The sequence below is a fragment of the Astyanax mexicanus genome, chromosome 20, assembly GCF_023375975.1.
Source record: "Astyanax mexicanus isolate ESR-SI-001 chromosome 20, AstMex3_surface, whole genome shotgun sequence".
NCBI classification, from domain to species: domain Eukaryota; kingdom Metazoa; phylum Chordata; class Actinopteri; order Characiformes; family Acestrorhamphidae; genus Astyanax; species Astyanax mexicanus.
This window is the reverse complement of record NC_064427.1, coordinates 17,028,172-17,046,008: the sequence shown is the minus strand read 5'-3', so window position 1 is coordinate 17,046,008 and position 17,837 is coordinate 17,028,172. Positions and strand designations below refer to the sequence as shown.

The 17,837-nt window shown below is 38.9% G+C and overlaps 1 protein-coding gene across 1 annotated transcript in view; it reads left to right on the top strand.

Moving 5' to 3' along the window:
* The window catches only part of itga2.2 (integrin, alpha 2 (CD49B, alpha 2 subunit of VLA-2 receptor), tandem duplicate 2), a 70,932-nt gene that overhangs the window by 17,985 nt on the left and 35,110 nt on the right, over positions 1-17,837 (top strand). The window lies entirely within an intron of this gene.

Below are 17,837 nucleotides of genomic sequence, written 5' to 3'. Positions count from 1 at the left end.
ACTGATTGGTGGAAACTTCACACTACACCTCGAGCAGTTTGGACTGTGTCTCTCTCCACTCTTCCTCCAGACTCTGCTCCCTTGATTTCCTTTAAATGAAATGTAAAATTTATTGATGATCAGTGATGGTTTGGAGAGACATGTCATCTGCTGGTGTTGATCCACTGTGTTTTATTATCAAGTCTAAAGTCAGTGCAGTTTTGTCTTTCCACAAAATCTTACAGCACTTCATATCTTACAGCTTCCCTCTGCTGACTATAACTTTTATGGAGATGTGGATTTCATTTTCCAGCAGGACTTGGCACACTGCCCACACTGCAAAAAGTACCAATTGGTCTTATATAGAGTCTTATTTTCTGAGACACTAATTTTTTTTATTGGTTTTATACCATAATAATCATCAACAATAAAATAAATGAACACATAAAATAGATCACTTTGTGTGTTTAATACATCGATTTAATATATGAGTTTCACATTTTGAACGGAATTACTGAAATAAAGTAACTTTTCAATGATATTACAAGTTTAGTGGCAATAGCTGGATGATGGGCAGCTAGTCTGTAAAAAAAAAAAAAAGTTAACAGATTACCAGATTATGGCCAGAAGGTAACGTAGACATGAAGGCACACTGAAACATTGTCTTCCATCCAGTCTACTGTCCAAAATGTATTGATTACATGTACATGTTGAGACAACAGCACCAGCATCTCAGCTTACTACAATTCCTTATGTCCACAATTAAGAGAAAATGTTAATTTAGGTGATTTAAATGATTGTAAATGGCTTGCAATAGGAAATAAGTTATACATGCATCTTAATACAAACTTAGTTGCGTAAGAAACACAGTGTGGTTCTTTTGCGGCATTTGGTGCACTATTACTAGTATTTTTCATGAGTGTATTTTTCTTTTATTTTATCCTTTTTTACACTCTATGTCTCTTTTTCTCTCTCTGATGCACACTTCATTTTAACACACTTTAGTATAAAAAGGAAATAACAGAACAGTGTGTTCTGTTAATGTGGATCCTGATGATTACCTTCTGTCTTCTTACACCACCAAACCCAGGAACACACACACACACTTTCTACATGTGCAGACAACCACTTTATATCTTTCCACGCTTCACGTTATGTTACAGAACACACACACATACACACACCCACACACACACACACTTCCTGTGGTTGTCTGTACTGCTGTCTGCACCGAGCCGATCTCCCCCAACACTCGGTTCCTTTACCATTTATCTCAGCAGAACCCGGTTCCTTCCTTTCATTTGCTGAGAAAACAAATGTACAGAGTCTTTTCCCCACTGTGCCACAGTTTCTCCACCTTCTAGCGGATGCAGCGGCCATAGTGTGGACAATATACAGGATACTGGCCTAATACAGTGAAAATATACGGCTTTATTTAGTGTTTCCTCATGAATACTTCATAACGGCAGTATATTCACATTGCATGGAGTTAACATTTATTTAAAAAAAAAGAAAATTTGAATACTATACAACACCAATTGGTACTTTGGAGATCTGGTACAGTGTGGTTAATGTACCAAGTCCTGCTGGAAAATGAAATCTGCATCTCCAAAAAAAAAAGATTTTGTGGGAAAACACTGCACTAACTTTGGATTTGATATAACACATTGGACCAACACCAGCTCTTCAATGCAGATTTCTTTTTCCAGCAGGACTTGGCACACTGCCCACACTGCCAAACGTATCAATTGGTCTTATATATAATCTTTTAATGTTCTTAAACACTTTCTTAAACACTCATTTTCTTTGGCTGCAAGCCATATTCATCAACAAAAAATAAATTCATAAAATATAATCATTTAAAATAGATCACTCTGTGTGTAATACATAATATATAATATACCCATCATTCAATATCCTAACCTCACACTGCAGAGCGCCACTACATACAGAGTGAGAAAAAAAGCCTAAAATGGCAGGTTTAAGTTCATTTTTGCTTTAAATACATTAAATAAAGCATTGTCCCTCATTTACACTTTCGGTATAAAAAAGAAAAATGCAAGCTGTACAGGACTAGGATAGTGATAAAAGACTGTCTGAGGTTCATTTGTAATTGAAAACCTGCAAATAAAACCTGAAATGTCATACTATAAAAGATGTCATATTACCCAGCCCTAGACTAGAGCCCTAGAATGTTACATATGGTATAAATTAAATTAAAAATGGGAAAACATAAATAGAGCTATTAGCAATATATATATGATAGATTTATGGAGAGTATGTACAGATCCCTCCCTCAGATGAAGTCTGCTGGCTAAACATGCTATGTACTGTCTCAACCAACTGACTGAAGTTTGGCCATCATTTCTTCAACTGATCTAGTGGGATGGGACTAGTTTCTCAGAGGATTCTGGAATTTTCTCTTTTTTGGGGGGGTGTTTATCCACTGTGATTTCATTCCCGTCCGGAATGATCATGTACGTGTTTTTCTCAGACGTCCTCTGAGAAAATTAGAGGCTAAGTTTTTCTCTCAAGTTTTTCTCTCAGTGGACCTCCGGTAATTTTAGTCCCGTCCAGACGCACATCTCTGAATTTCGTCTCCTCGCATTTAATGAAATACAAAAGCTATTCGTCCACTGCTGCGCACCATAATTACACTATGCGCACAGAGATCCCAAGGAGATACATGTAAAAACACAACAGCGAGTGGAAATGGAGGAGCTACTGAACGTGATGGTGTCATGTGACCAAGAAAGCCTAGAAAAAACTCACTGGTTCTGCTGTTTTTTCAATTGCAGTCCGAATGCAGGAGTTTATCACTGAGTAGAAGTGTGAAATATTTTACACATAAATTAATCTTGTCCGGATAGGGCTAAAAAAAAAGTGAGTTTTGCATAATATGTCCCCTTTAAAAGATAAAGAGATGTGTTTTAGGGCTTGAAACCACATAAACTAGTGGCTTTAAAGGAGCAAGAGTGTGATTCAGCTTTTCTTAACAGTGGTAGAGCTGAATTTTTGTTTCTGTGTACACATGGTCATGACTTCACCACCTTTTCCAGTCCCAGTTTATCTAAATGGGAACGGCTTGTTATTCACAGTTATCTCGAGCTGTCTAGACGTTTATAAACTGCACGCAAGCATCAACAAAAATCCCCTCCGTGCCTCACTCTGATGATGCAACTGAGCCGAGGTGCTTTGTGTCTGAATGATGACCCATTTCCTGTCCAGGCGTGGGCTGTGATTGGTCAGAATTGGTTGTTACATCACCTCGTCCTCACTGTGACTCATTGGACGACTCGACCTGAGTCAGACGGCCCAACCTGACGATGTCCAAAACACTGCAGGTCTTCCTGGTACAAAACTCACACTCATACACATACACACACACAGTCAAGAGTCATGAGTAGAAGATAATTATAGCATATCCTAATCCTTGTGTCACACACCGTAGCTATAATATGTGTCCAAACCTGTGTGGATACCCCTTTTAATGATATTCAGCTACTGACATACAGAACAGGCCAAAAGTTTGGACACACCTTCTCTTTTTCAGTGCGTTTTCTTTATTTGCATGACTATTTACATTGTAGATTCTCACTAAAGGCATCAAAACTATGAATGAAAACATGTGGAGTTTTATGTACTTAACAAAAATAACTGAAAACATGTTTTATATTCTAGTTTCTTCAAAATAGCCACCCTTTGCTCTGATTACTGCTTTGCACACTCTTGGCATCAATCTCTCAATGAGCTTCAAAAGGTGGCCACCTGAAATGAAAAGTTGCCTTTTGCCTTTTTCACTCTGTGCTCCAGCTCACCCCAAACCATCTGGATTGGGTTCAGGTCCGGTGACTGTGGAGGCCAGCTAATTTTTTGTTAAGTACATAAAACTCCACATGTGTTCATTCATAGTTTTGATGCCTTCAGTGAGAATCTACAATGTAAATAGTCATGAAAATAAAGAAAACGCATTGAATGAGAAGCTGTGTCCAAACTTTTGGTCTGTACAGTAGATAATACTAACAAAGGAGATCTGCGCAGGCACAGTAGCTCTAACAAGCTGAAAAATCGAGTTTTGTGCATTACTGAGCCAAACTCTATTAACGGTTCATGATGTTTTTATCAGAATTTAACGGTGATTTAACATACATTGTTGAAATTGTAATATGCCATTTGGTTTCTAGTATTTTTTTAGTCTTTCGCCTTTCAAACGAATGGAGGTCTGGTCTTGTATGACTGTAATAAGCAGCTATTTGGGTCATAAAGATGTCCCAACAAAGGTGTGAAAAGAAGTATTACTTAAAAAAAAACATTTATTACTCTGTAGGTAAAAGTATATTTACTAAGGTTTAATAAAATACTTTATCTAGAAGATGAAGAAGTATTAACTCAAGCTTTTGACTCTTTAATTAAAAGTGTTTAAAAAGTACTGTTTTCAAAACTACTTAAAGTATAAAAGTAAAAGTAATGTAAGGGAAAAAACTTAGGCCTGAAATTTAAATATTTTTAGTTAAAACACACATATTACACTGTCTCAACACATGGATGGCATGTAATACATTCTTTTTAGTGGGTAATATTGTATGCAGAAATTAATTAAAGTTTACTAAAAGAAAGGATTGACTGAAGTTCAGTTCACTTATTTACTCTATGTAACATTTAGTTCTTGAAACCGAGTTGAAGTTACATAAATTTATATAAAAATTAAATTTACTTAAAAAAGCCAAATGCAGAAAGTTGCGCAACTTGTTTAAAGTTAATTTTACTCATCATTTTTTTCAGTGTAGTGTTAATGTGCTGAAGGTGTTAATTCCAGGTTGAGTTATTGCTAATGCTAATTATTGCTAACCCTGATTACCCTATAAGGACATGCTGCTGCAGCAGGTTTAGCCTCTACATGTTCCTCTCAGGCTGGTTTAACTTATTGCCTCCAGGGTTCGTGTATTCTTGTGGGTGTGACTCCACAGCACACTGTGTAATCAAATGAAGCTTTGGCATATACATGCACACACACACACACATGCAGCACTGACAAAAATTAAGAGTGCCCTTCAGTTGCTGAATCAGTTTCTCTGATTTTGCTATTTATAGGTTTATATTTGAGTAAAATGAACAATGTTGTTTTATTCTATAAACTACAAACAACATTTCTCCCAAATTCCAAATAAAAATATTGTTATTTAGAACATTTATTTGCAGAAAATGAGAAATGACTGAAATAAAACAACAACAAAAAAGATTCAGAGCTTTCAGACTCAAATAATGCAAAGAAAACAAATTTATATTCATAAAGTTTTAAGAGTTCAGAAATCAATATTTGGTGGAATAATCCTGGTTTTTAATCACAGTTTTTTTCATGCATCTTGGCATCATGTTCTCCTCCACCAGTCTTACACACTGCTTTTGGATAACTTTATGCTGCTTTACTCCTGGTGCAGAAATTCAAGCAGTTCTGTTTGGTTTGATGGCTTGTGATCATCAATCTTCCTCTTGATTAAATTCCAGAGGTTTTCGATTTGGTAAAATCAAAGAAACTCATCATTTTTAAAGCGGAGTTGTGCATGTTTTACCATTTCAATAGGAGATTTTACATCTGAGCATATAATATACTGAAGCTTTTTTTGTCATACTTATATTTGTAATTATTATTATTAAACATGTAACTTTAATATCAGACAAATATAACCTAATTAAATATAACAAACAACATGTTTTTAAATTATGATTTTATTTGTAAAAGGAAATGAGCTATCGAAACAAATCTAGCACAATGTGAACTAGTAGTTCCCCCATAAATGACGTAAATGTGATTAATCTCTACAGGAGTGATACGTCCTTACAGGAGTGTAATTGTATGTATACATGATTTCACGCCTGCCCCCCCCCACACACACACACACTCTCAGACCAGCACTGATCATCTCAAACACTGTTTATACACATTCCTATCCAGTGAAATCCCTTTAACTGCAAGTTCCATGCCCGAGCAGGTATAATCACCAGCTTACAGCAAGCAGCGTCTATCAATTACTGTACACACACTCAGAGACACGCTCCAAACACACAGTTCACTTCAGGATTTTACACAACTACACATCAGAAAATATCAGGACTAAATCAATAACGACTATGAAGGAAAACATAAGGAATCATGTAATAACTTAAGAAAAGTGTTAAACACACCAAAATACTCTGAAAAGCATTTTTGAGGCTGGTAACTGTGATAAACTTATCCTGTACAACAGAGGAAACTCTCGTTCTTCCTTTCCCGAGGCGGTTCTGATGAGTGCCCGTTCCATCATAACAATGTTTTTGATGGTCTTTGCAGTGACTGCACTAAAGGTTCATGAAATGTTTCAGTTTTAGTCGAGCAGTATGGAGTCACATCAATGTTTTTGGAAGGTGTGTGTCCTGTTACATCTGGCATAAAACGAACACATAATTTCATAAAAAAGGGCATCATACTGAACGTAAAACATGGTGGTGGTGGTAGTGTGATGATCTCGGGCTGCTTTGCTGTTTTACGACCTGGAAAACATACAAATTTTGGGAAAATCACTAGAATGTGGTCAGTGTCCTTACGCTATTAGCAGAGCCGCCATTTAGCTATTTTTAATGTTTTTGCTAATTCTACGCTAAAAACTATTCCTGTTATTTTGAGTTCTGTTTCTCAAAACGTAAAAAGTATCAGGAGTGAGGTTCAGTAACAGGAATAAGTGCCATTAACAGGAGTGATTTTTTTTGTTATAAGTATCAAATATTTGAACATGCAGTCAAACATTTCTTTAAAATAAAAGGAAAGATATCTTTAAAATGAAAGGAATTAGTGGACTTGCTTTTAAACATGCTTTTAAATGTCACATTTTTTAAGTTTTAAAGTCATCTTCAGATTACCAACCGTGTAAAAAATTAAGTAAAGCTGCCCGAGTTTGACCAATATATGTTTTAAATTGTAAAATATATGTGTTATCAGATTTTATTAGAGTTGAAAAAAGTTTTTAAAAAAAATGTTTAATTTGGAAAAGTTACAACAAGCAAATGGCGCCCATTGACATCAGTGGTATCGGTATCGATACTTTGTATCGGTAGATACTTGACAATCTGGCATTTAGCACTAGAATCATGAACATAGAAAAAGTGGTATTGTTACATCCTTAGATGATAATGATGAATAAGGCTCATTATTATTGACTTTTTCTATGTTTTATCGAAATATTTACTGTATTGTTTGTGTAGCGGGCTCAGTGGTTTAATACCTGGTGCTAATTGAGATGTTGAAATATTTTTTTAATTGGGCGCCAGTTATTAAATTAATTTAATTAGATTAATTAATTAATTAATTAATTAATTAATCAAATTAATTAATAACACAAGACATCTCAGGGTGTGGTTTCTACAGGTGACAGAAATTTTCATAACCAAGTTATCCAGAAAAACACACTGAAATGACAGGTTTTGTAAAATAAAAGTATTTATTAAATCACACAGATATGAGTAAATAATTCATTAAAAAGTCATAAATGTAGCCATTAGCTATCAAATCATAGTGTAGAATGATAAATGAGAAATAAAAGAACAAACACGTTATAATGCTGATATGAAAGGAATAAAGATTAATAGAACTATTAAGTGAATATTTCTAAATAAGGGTCTAAGGTATTTTAAGTCTACGAAACCAGTTCTTATTTCCAACCAAGCAACTCAAAATGAGTCATCTATACTAAAGACGCTCTATTAAAGACCTGACCCAGACCATGACCAACAGAACACCATCTGCCGAAAGATTAAACCCAGCTCTGCCTTACTCTGAGTTGTTGAAGTGGGCCTTGGTGACGTCCGCCTGGGTTGGTCGTCTGATGCTTCACCCCGAAAAAGGATCACGTGAGCCTGCCTGCAGGGTGGGTTGACTTCCTGTGTCAGCACGGAGCCCCATGAGAACCCACAGGGAAATCCCTTCGCTCTCAGCTGGCTTGCTGGTGGCCTCCGGACCGCAGGTTTCTGGGTTGGATCTGGCGGATCTCTTTTTCAGCTGTACTTTAGCTAAACTTAGATGGAATAATGCTTGGCTTCGTAGATTGTAAAATAACCTTAGATATTTTAACTAGGATAGCTAAGATTAATATACTTGAAGATTAAATGCGCTAGTCTAAGAAAACTCACTTAAGATGACTAAACTAACAGTCTATCCTTTCTCCATCTCTGGGCTCCCTAACCTCTCTCCTCTAACTGTTTTCCTCAACTCATCTTCTCCAACTCCTTCTCTAACTGCTCTGACCTGAACTCCCAAAACTCAACTGGCAACTCTACTGGACTCCGGAAAAAACTGGAAACTCTGAACTGTGTCTGCCCAGTTTACTATTAGACTCTGTGGCCTGTTTGGCCCCTGAGCTATGATTGGCCCTGTGGCCCAAATGTCTGTGTTTTGATTGGTCTAGGAGCAATTTCAAACTTTGGTGGGGATTCACAAAGGGCCATAAAACCCCCCCTCGCTCACATGGTCAGCATGCTTCAGAATTTTTCTAATAGATCAAACCAAAAGAAAACTCAATTAAACAGTGGATCAAAATACATTTTTCAGCATATCAGTTTGTGATGATAAATTCAGGAAACACAATCTAACAATTGAATCACAATAAATGTAATATATATATATTGCCCACAAACAGTTTTGTAATACTCAAGATAATCTTAGAAATACAATGATGGATGGTACTCTGTCAGAAAGAGATCAAGAGTCATGTTATTATTTAAACCCAATTAAATCACTTAAAAGATAATACATGGTTAAACCACTGATAACCAAATAAAGCTAAATTATCAAATGCTAATTAAACCTTGTTGATTCAGACTTGAATGTGTAGGAGAATTCAATCAGGACACATCCAAACACATATACCATATACCAGACACATATACCATTATCTAGTAAACATTCTATAAAACACCTTTTTTATATAGTCAATATATATGTATTTTAAGCAAAATCTTCTCAGTGAGAAATTCCTCCCCTTTGCTGAGTGTTTAGATAAGCGGTTGGCGTCGGAATTTACGATGGTGGGGGAGTAAAGATCTTTCTGCACCCCACAGAATTTGAGCCTGCAATGTTGAAAATGGAATCCCAAGCTTAGACCATTTCTGTCAACTTATTTCTTAGTGCTTTGCAGAAATAACTAGGCACAAACCCCTAAATTGGTACAACATTTGGTGAATTAACAATTTCCAAGGCATTAATTAAGTTTTGACACTCTCTTAAGTCCGCAGTCCCGTCCTAGTGATGCAAATGTTGCAAATGTGTTGCAAATGTTCCAAATGTTTACATTAACTCCGAGGTTTATGACTTGGAGGAATGTAAACAGAATTTTACCCTAAACTCGCATTTAGGGCTCTCGGGCGAGGCTGAGTGAAGAAATAGTCAGTAAATGTCATTTTGAAATTTAAGGTTGTTTGAAAAAAAGATTACTCCAAGGTTTTTTTAGAGTGTTCTGGGTTCGAAGTTTCCTTATAGGCCGTAAAGTGGGGGTAGTGTGTGTTTGTGTGTATGTGTGTGTGTGTGTGTGTGTCCAAGCGATGCAGGAATCCTCTGTTTAATCCACTACCTTCCCCCCCCATCGATCGATGGGCCACTGGACGTTGGGTCATCGGTCGATGTCAACGTGGATTTCTGTAGACAGAGCATGTTAGGGTACATCTTTCATGCAATTGGTGTCTTGTTGGTCATGCTTTCTTAAGACAATCTACTACAAGGTCGCTGACAGAGTTTTTGGTCTAATGGATATACAATTTCTCTGATGATCAGTTTTTTTTTTGTTGTAGCTATTGGCTTTTGGTTCTGAATAGAATAGTTAATTTAATGTGATAGTGTGGCAACAAGCATATGAAAGGGTCACAAATAGTTTGCTAGCTATTTGTTCCTTTATAACTTTATCAAGACAACCTACCCATAAGGTATGCTTCAATAATTAGCCACTACTTAGTCAACAATTGAGAACAATATAGCGGAGCAAACGTAGTCAGAAGGGAAACAAAATATGTTTTGGGCACCTGAAGAGAGGAGAAAAAAAAAATATTGGCACCCCCCCTTCTCCACGTATTTATTATACTGCTATGCTAATGGTTTGAAATGGTGATTCAAACTCTAGGTTTAACAAAATATCCAATTTGTTGTGGGTTATGCTACTCGGATAGGTGAGTTCCAGACAATGAATGTGTGGTACGTTCTCAATTTAACAATTGCGTCAGGCCAGAAAATGGTGGACAATGAACACTCAGTGTGTCTAAGTATTTGGCCCAGTATTATGATTTAACCTAGGGCATTATTGGTCCCGACTTGTCCCATGGGGCTTTTGCATAGTTTAATTGGGTTACAGTGAACTTGTTTGAGAATCAGTTTAATAAAACACTGACGATGCGGGATCTGGTTCCAGATGCGAGGCAGTTTGTCTGCCTCTGCATGAGGACCAACCCAATGAGACCTGAGCTCGCGAATTGTTTTGCCAGTGCTGTGCTGGGACCTCACCAGTAGCTTGTCAGCAGTGTAGCACAATGGTTGGTATCCAAGCGTGCTTTTTCCCAGTTTTGGGTGTTTCCGCAGTTCACCGCTAGAACGGTGAGATATACCAACACCTGAGAAAGTGTGGTTCAGCGAAAAAGTTGTGGCCTGAGCCATTTCAATAGGGTCTGGGGGACGTCCCCTCCATCTGGCAAATGCACCTGCCACAGTGATGAGATGTTTGTTCCTTCGAACAAATTTCATGAGTCTTTCGACCCAATCCATTTGTGGAATTGGCCATACACCACACAGATCTTCTGAAGATTGGGGATGAAAACACACTAGCCTTTTTCCAACAAGTGGCAGATATGTCAATTGTGGGAATGCTTGGTGTGTTTCCCCCATCATTTTGTGGTCCACCCATGGGTGATCGAGGGCCTGGGCCAGGCTCTCCCCCCCATGGCGCTGAGGCACCACGAATGAAGATGAAGCGTGTGTATCTGGGGCATAAACAAACAGGCCCTTGAGCATCCTGAAAGACGCACAGTAAGTGGCAAGTGGATCAAGGTGAAATGCCAGTGTTCTGAAAGAAGTGTTGTCACATGCACCAATTGTCATGTCAACTTTCCATTTGATTTGAGCATTCCGAAAAGCACATCCATCTGTGTAGATGGCGGGAATGTTTTTACCTTCATAAGAATCCAAGGGACTGTGTTTGTCTGGAACCACTGGTGCAGGAACAAGAAGAGAACAATCCTTTTGGTGCACGAACAGAGGATCACAGTTAGTCCGTGGCAAGGAACCTGCAGGTGTTCTGTGAACAGCTGACTTGTCAGCCCATGGAACAAAGATTTCACCGTTGACCGTTGTGTTAAGAGTGAATGACTTTCCAGCTTTTGGGTTGTACTCATCTACAGCCGTAGAGGGAGTCAATGCCCATGAACAGGTGTTTTGTTTTAGAATCATGGTAGGGGATTCTGAGGATGGTGGTTTCAGAACCCTGACAGTGAGCTTCTCATTGATTCCCGTGGAATTTGAAGGTTCAATGAGCTTGTGTGGCTCAATGTTGCTAGCAACATGATAGCATTGAACTCTATCCTGTGCCTTAGGACAGGGCAGGGGTTCGCAAACCTGTGCCCAGATTCTACGATGCTGAAAGTCAATCAATGGTTTGAACCGGTCAAGGAGGTCTTTGCCAAAGAGCAATTGGACGTTCTCCAATGGAGAAATGTGAATTGGATGGGTGAGGCTCATTGGACCGATGGCAACGTGCACCAGGGCTGCAGAATGCAGAGTGATACCAGTGTATGAATATGGTTGAAGGTGAAGAGCACACTTTTTCAGAGGTATCTCTTTGTTGTTTCGGCGGGCTGTCGCCCTCACCTGGTCAAAAAGTGAATTTGACATTAAAGAAATGTCTGACCCCGTGTCCAAAAGAGCTTCATACCCGAACACATCTTCCAGCCAGGTGGCTAGGTAGAATTTTGGTGTTGAACCTTTCTCGGTTAAGAAACCCAAGAATTGTTTAGGTGGTGGATCCTCCAGGCTGAGGGAAGAAGCTTCCTCAGTGTGGTTGTTTTCAGCGTCTGGCTGTACAACCAAGGCTGCATTGGGGTGGATGGATTTCGCACCCCCCCAAGCAGGTTGATCTGGAGCTTGGACAATTGGCAAGAATTCAGATTCAGCATTGTCCTGCTTGCGTATTTCGTTACGAAATTGTCTGAGCAGACTGCCGTCTTTAGTGCTCAGGTTAGTTGGATATGTCTCATGCTTGTGCCCTTTAGGTGGACACCAACGTTTGTGGTGCTTTGGGCTCTTTCTCCTGAGCGGAGATTGAAGTTTGCTGGAGCTCTGTGCTCGAGCATGGTGCTGTGAGTGTTTGCCATTCCAACTGCGTTTTATCCTACCTTTCCTTCGATAGGAGGGCTTTTGGTCACTTTGCTGGGCCCAATGTAGGGACGAGCGACGCCAAGAGTGGAACACTCTCTGGTTTTTGTGGTTTAACTGGGTCTTAGGTGGCATTGGAGCCTTGTGTGCCCCTTTTTGCTTGACGTGGGAGGACTGCTCATTAATTATCAGGATGTCATTTGACTCTGATTTTTTATTAATGTTTTGTTGGAACTTAGCAAATCCTCTGAGAGCCAAATCACGCAGCTGCCGGCTTGTTAGCGTACGAGGGCAGGCTGCGACTCCAAAAGAGCGACTGGTGGAGGGATGGAGGTTTCTCACGAACAATGTTTTGAAAACTTCCTCTTCCTCCATTCCAGGCTCATTTCTATAGCCGAAATAAGCTAGCCTGAGGCGGTGATAGTACTGTAGGGGTGTTTCCTGGCGTCTCTGCTTAATTGCAAGAGCTGCAGCAAGGCCGGTTTGAACAAGGTGGTTGGAGAACTCATTCTCCAAAGCCTTGCAAAGAGCAGGATAGTCTCTCTTAACCTGGGGTGGTTGGCGCTCAATGAAACGTCCAACTTCCCGACTAGAGGACACCTTAATGAGGTAGATTTTATCATCTACCGTGGCCTTGGGGAAACGGCGTAAGAAGAAGTCAATGTCGCGAAGATACTGGTGGACATCATTAGAACCGTCCGGTTCTGGTTCAAAGCGTGGGATGTTACGCGCAATTTTGTCCAAATCTCTATCAGAGGGTGCTTGAGGTAGCACAGAGGTCCCATATGGCTGGGAACGCTGAGTGAACCTTGGTTCTACTGGCGCTTCAGCACCTTTAAGGGAGACTAGAGGGAATGTATTTGTGGATGGTTGTTGCTTAAGATCAGGAACCCCATGGGTTCCTGATTTACCAGCTGGATTGATGGGGGAGTCTCCCTCCATCATCAGCTCAAATGTTAACTCTGTTTGGTCTCGAGTTAATTTGACTGCATTGTTAGCATGTGCTAATTCAGTTTGTAGCTCAACCTGTTTTGCAATAGCATGTTTTAGTTTTTCCTGTGACTGAGCTGCAAGTTGGGTAGCTATGTTGGCTTCCTTTTGAAGCAGCTGCACTTCGGTTTTGAGGTCTCTTTGGTTCATTTCAGACTGTACAGTTTTGTTCTCTAGGTCTGCAACTCTATCATTTAAAGTCACAATCTCTGCTTGGAGATTTTGAATGGTTTTGGAGGAAGCAGCAAGTTGATCCTGTGACAACAGCAGTTGTTTCCACAGTATTAGGGAAATCGGATCCACTTGTTGCTTGCCCTCAAGGATTTTAGATACACACTCATTGAGGCTTTTGGCAATTAGTGCATGGAGACCCCCACTGTCCATTTGTTGGACTGGGACGGTAAGTCCTGGGGGTAAACCAGCTGTAAGCTCTAAAAGAGCTTTTTCAGTGACACACATTTTGATTTACGTAAAGCACGTGGAATCAAACAATTTTGGTGACAAACAAGTTTATTTTATGTACGAGTTAATTAGCATTGTGCTTTTTCTAAGAAGAAAATCTGTAAAAGTGGGTGACCTAAGGTTACAATTAGTAGATTAATTTTGAAAGAATAGTTAGATTTGTTGTCAGTGATGCTAGTGAACAGTTTAATAACTGTAGGGCACTATACACAATGTCTAAATCTAAATATGGGTATAGTTATTAACTATGTACAGGATGGGAGAATTTAACTATGTATTAAGCACAGGTGTGCTGGGTATATGGTTGAGTAACTGATAACTGGATAGTTTTTTTTTTTTTTTTTTTTAATGGTTAATTAATTAATTAATTTCAATCAGTTATTAATAATTGATCTTAATCGATCAATAATTAAGCTTAATTTATTTGAAGATGGTTGAATTAAATTGAAAATAATTAATTAACAAAATTTTAATTAACTTTACTTAATCAAATTGATTAAAATGACCAGTTAATTATTTTATGTTGTGATTAGTTACTCAATGGAGATAGCTATTTAGCTTGGTTCAATGTAACATAAAGAGTGATGTTTGAGAGAGCAGACCTGAAACTTAAATTTAACTATTTAATATAAACCGGTTAAATGAATGCAGTTCATTTATTTGATATTTGTTTACTTATTTAGAAACCATTTAACCAAACCACAATGCAAATTCCCTTTATTAACTTAACGAAAAGTTTGTTTGAAATTGGCACCCTCTGGCGACAGAAACTCTAAATGCACTCTACAGGATGATAGCAATTACACAAGTACAACACCAGGTGGCGACACAGCTATATGGCTAAGTGGCTCCCTCTGGTGGTCAAACAAATGAAATGCACCTTTCTGCACTGTATGCAGTTAACCAAATCAAACACCAGATGGCGATGTGGCAGGGTACCCCCCCCTAGTGGTGAGGGGTAGTAAAACACCCTTTGAGTTTGAGTGTAAATAGTCAGGCTGTCCACCAGATGGTGGCAGAGGCCGACTGGTGGGAGTGGTCACGCCCACTGATGATGCCACGTTAAGGACCGCCCCTTGGGTCTGGGACCTGGTCAGCAGATTTGACTGACTCAGTCGACTGTGAATAGCAGAGGAGAAGGACACGGCTGTCCGAAAGTTTAACACAGCAGCAACACACTTCACAAGATGAGCAAAGAGGATTTACATCCTGGCGTGGTTAGTTTAATCACGCACACAATAAACTTCCTGCCACTCAGGGTGGTGTTACGTAAAAGTTAGCTACTCTTTTACGCACGTGGAAGTGTCCAGTACTGCAGGATTTTACGGATTTCGCGCAAAAACCGTCAGTTTTAACTGGAGCGCGGAGTCAATGAGCCGGAGATCCGCGACTCAAAGCTGCGCGAAGGCCTTATCAGATCAACACTGGCAAAATATGTCTATTTTACCGGAAACAGTTCGAACTTTATGTAAGTACACACGTATATACACGTATATACACCCGGGTTTAAGGTTGCCCACACACGGCGGTGTGTCAACCAAGCTTATTTTACAAATAAGAGTAATGTTTTCAAGAGCGCTCACATACCACACACACAACTGTACACGTTATACAGACACACAGGGGACTGTGCGCGCGACGCGCACACACAGCGGGGGACTGGCCAGTCCTGAATTGTAAACAAAAACACGTGTAGCACATGTGCGTGTGTTTCTAACACGCTGGGTTTATGCAGTTAACTCCAGCTAGGCCAGCTAGCCAGCAGCTAACGCATTTAATACTAACAACAAAATACACTTTATTCTGCAACTTACAGCGCTATTTTCTGGAACTGGTTATGAAATGTGTATATATTCTGGTCTCGCGGCGGAGAACCAATAAGAATATAATCCTGCCCCACGTTGGCGAGCCAATTATGTAGCGGGCTCAGTGGTTTAATACCTGGTGCTAATTGAGATGTTGAAATATTTTTTTAATTGGGCGCCAGTTATTAAATTAATTTAATTAGATTAATTAATTAATTAATTAATTAATTAATTAATCAAATTAATTAATAACACAAGACATCTCAGGGTGTGGTTTCTACAGGTGACAGAAATTTTCATAACCAAGTTATCCAGAAAAACACACTGAAATGACAGGTTTTGTAAAATAAAAGTATTTATTAAATCACACAGATATGAGTAAATAATTCATTAAAAAGTCATAAATGTAGCCATTAGCTATCAAATCATAGTGTAGAATGATAAATGAGAAATAAAAGAACAAACACGTTATAATGCTGATATGAAAGGAATAAAGATTAATAGAACTATTAAGTGAATATTTCTAAATAAGGGTCTAAGGTATTTTAAGTCTACGAAACCAGTTCTTATTTCCAACCAAGCAACTCAAAATGAGTCATCTATACTAAAGACGCTCTATTAAAGACCTGACCCAGACCATGACCAACAGAACACCATCTGCCGAAAGATTAAACCCAGCTCTGCCTTACTCTGAGTTGTTGAAGTGGGCCTTGGTGACGTCCGCCTGGGTTGGTCGTCTGATGCTTCACCCCGAAAAAGGATCACGTGAGCCTGCCTGCAGGGTGGGTTGACTTCCTGTGTCAGCACGGAGCCCCATGAGAACCCACAGGGAAATCCCTTCGCTCTCAGCTGGCTTGCTGGTGGCCTCCGGACCGCAGGTTTCTGGGTTGGATCTGGCGGATCTCTTTTTCAGCTGTACTTTAGCTAAACTTAGATGGAATAATGCTTGGCTTCGTAGATTGTAAAATAACCTTAGATATTTTAACTAGGATAGCTAAGATTAATATACTTGAAGATTAAATGCGCTAGTCTAAGAAAACTCACTTAAGATGACTAAACTAACAGTCTATCCTTTCTCCATCTCTGGGCTCCCTAACCTCTCTCCTCAACTCATCTTCTCCAACTCCTTCTCTAACTGCTCTGACCTGAACTCCCAAAACTCAACTGGCAACTCTACTGGACTCCGGAAAAAACTGGAAACTCTGAACTGTGTCTGCCCAGTTTACTATTAGACTCTGTGGCCTGTTTGGCCCCTGAGCTATGATTGGCCCTGTGGCCCAAATGTCTGTGTTTTGATTGGTCTAGGAGCAATTTCAAACTTTGGTGGGGATTCACAAAGGGCCATAAAACCCCCCCTCGCTCACATGGTCAGCATGCTTCAGAATTTTTCTAATAGATCAAACCAAAAGAAAACTCAATTAAACAGTGGATCAAAATACATTTTTCAGCATATCAGTTTGTGATGATAAATTCAGGAAACACAATCTAACAATTGAATCACAATAAATGTAATATATATATATTGCCCACAAACAGTTTTGTAATACTCAAGATAATCTTAGAAATACAATGATGGATGGTACTCTGTCAGAAAGAGATCAAGAGTCATGTTATTATTTAAACCCAATTAAATCACTTAAAAGATAATACATGGTTAAACCACTGATAACCAAATAAAGCTAAATTATCAAATGCTAATTAAACCTTGTTGATTCAGACTTGAATGTGTAGGAGAATTCAATCAGGACACATCCAAACACATATACCATATACCAGACACATATACCATTATCTAGTAAACATTCTATAAAACACCTTTTTTATATAGTCAATATATATGTATTTTAAGCAAAATCTTCTCAGTGAGAAATTCCTCCCCTTTGCTGAGTGTTTAGATAAGCGGTTGGCGTCGGAATTTACGATGGTGGGGGAGTAAAGATCTTTCTGCACCCCACAGAATTTGAGCCTGCAATGTTGAAAATGGAATCCCAAGCTTAGACCATTTCTGTCAACTTATTTCTTAGTGCTTTGCAGAAATAACTAGGCACAAACCCCTAAATTGGTACAACATTTGGTGAATTAACAATTTCCAAGGCATTAATTAAGTTTTGACACTCTCTTAAGTCCGCAGTCCCGTCCTAGTGATGCAAATGTTGCAAATGTGTTGCAAATGTTCCAAATGTTTACATTAACTCCGAGGTTTATGACTTGGAGGAATGTAAACA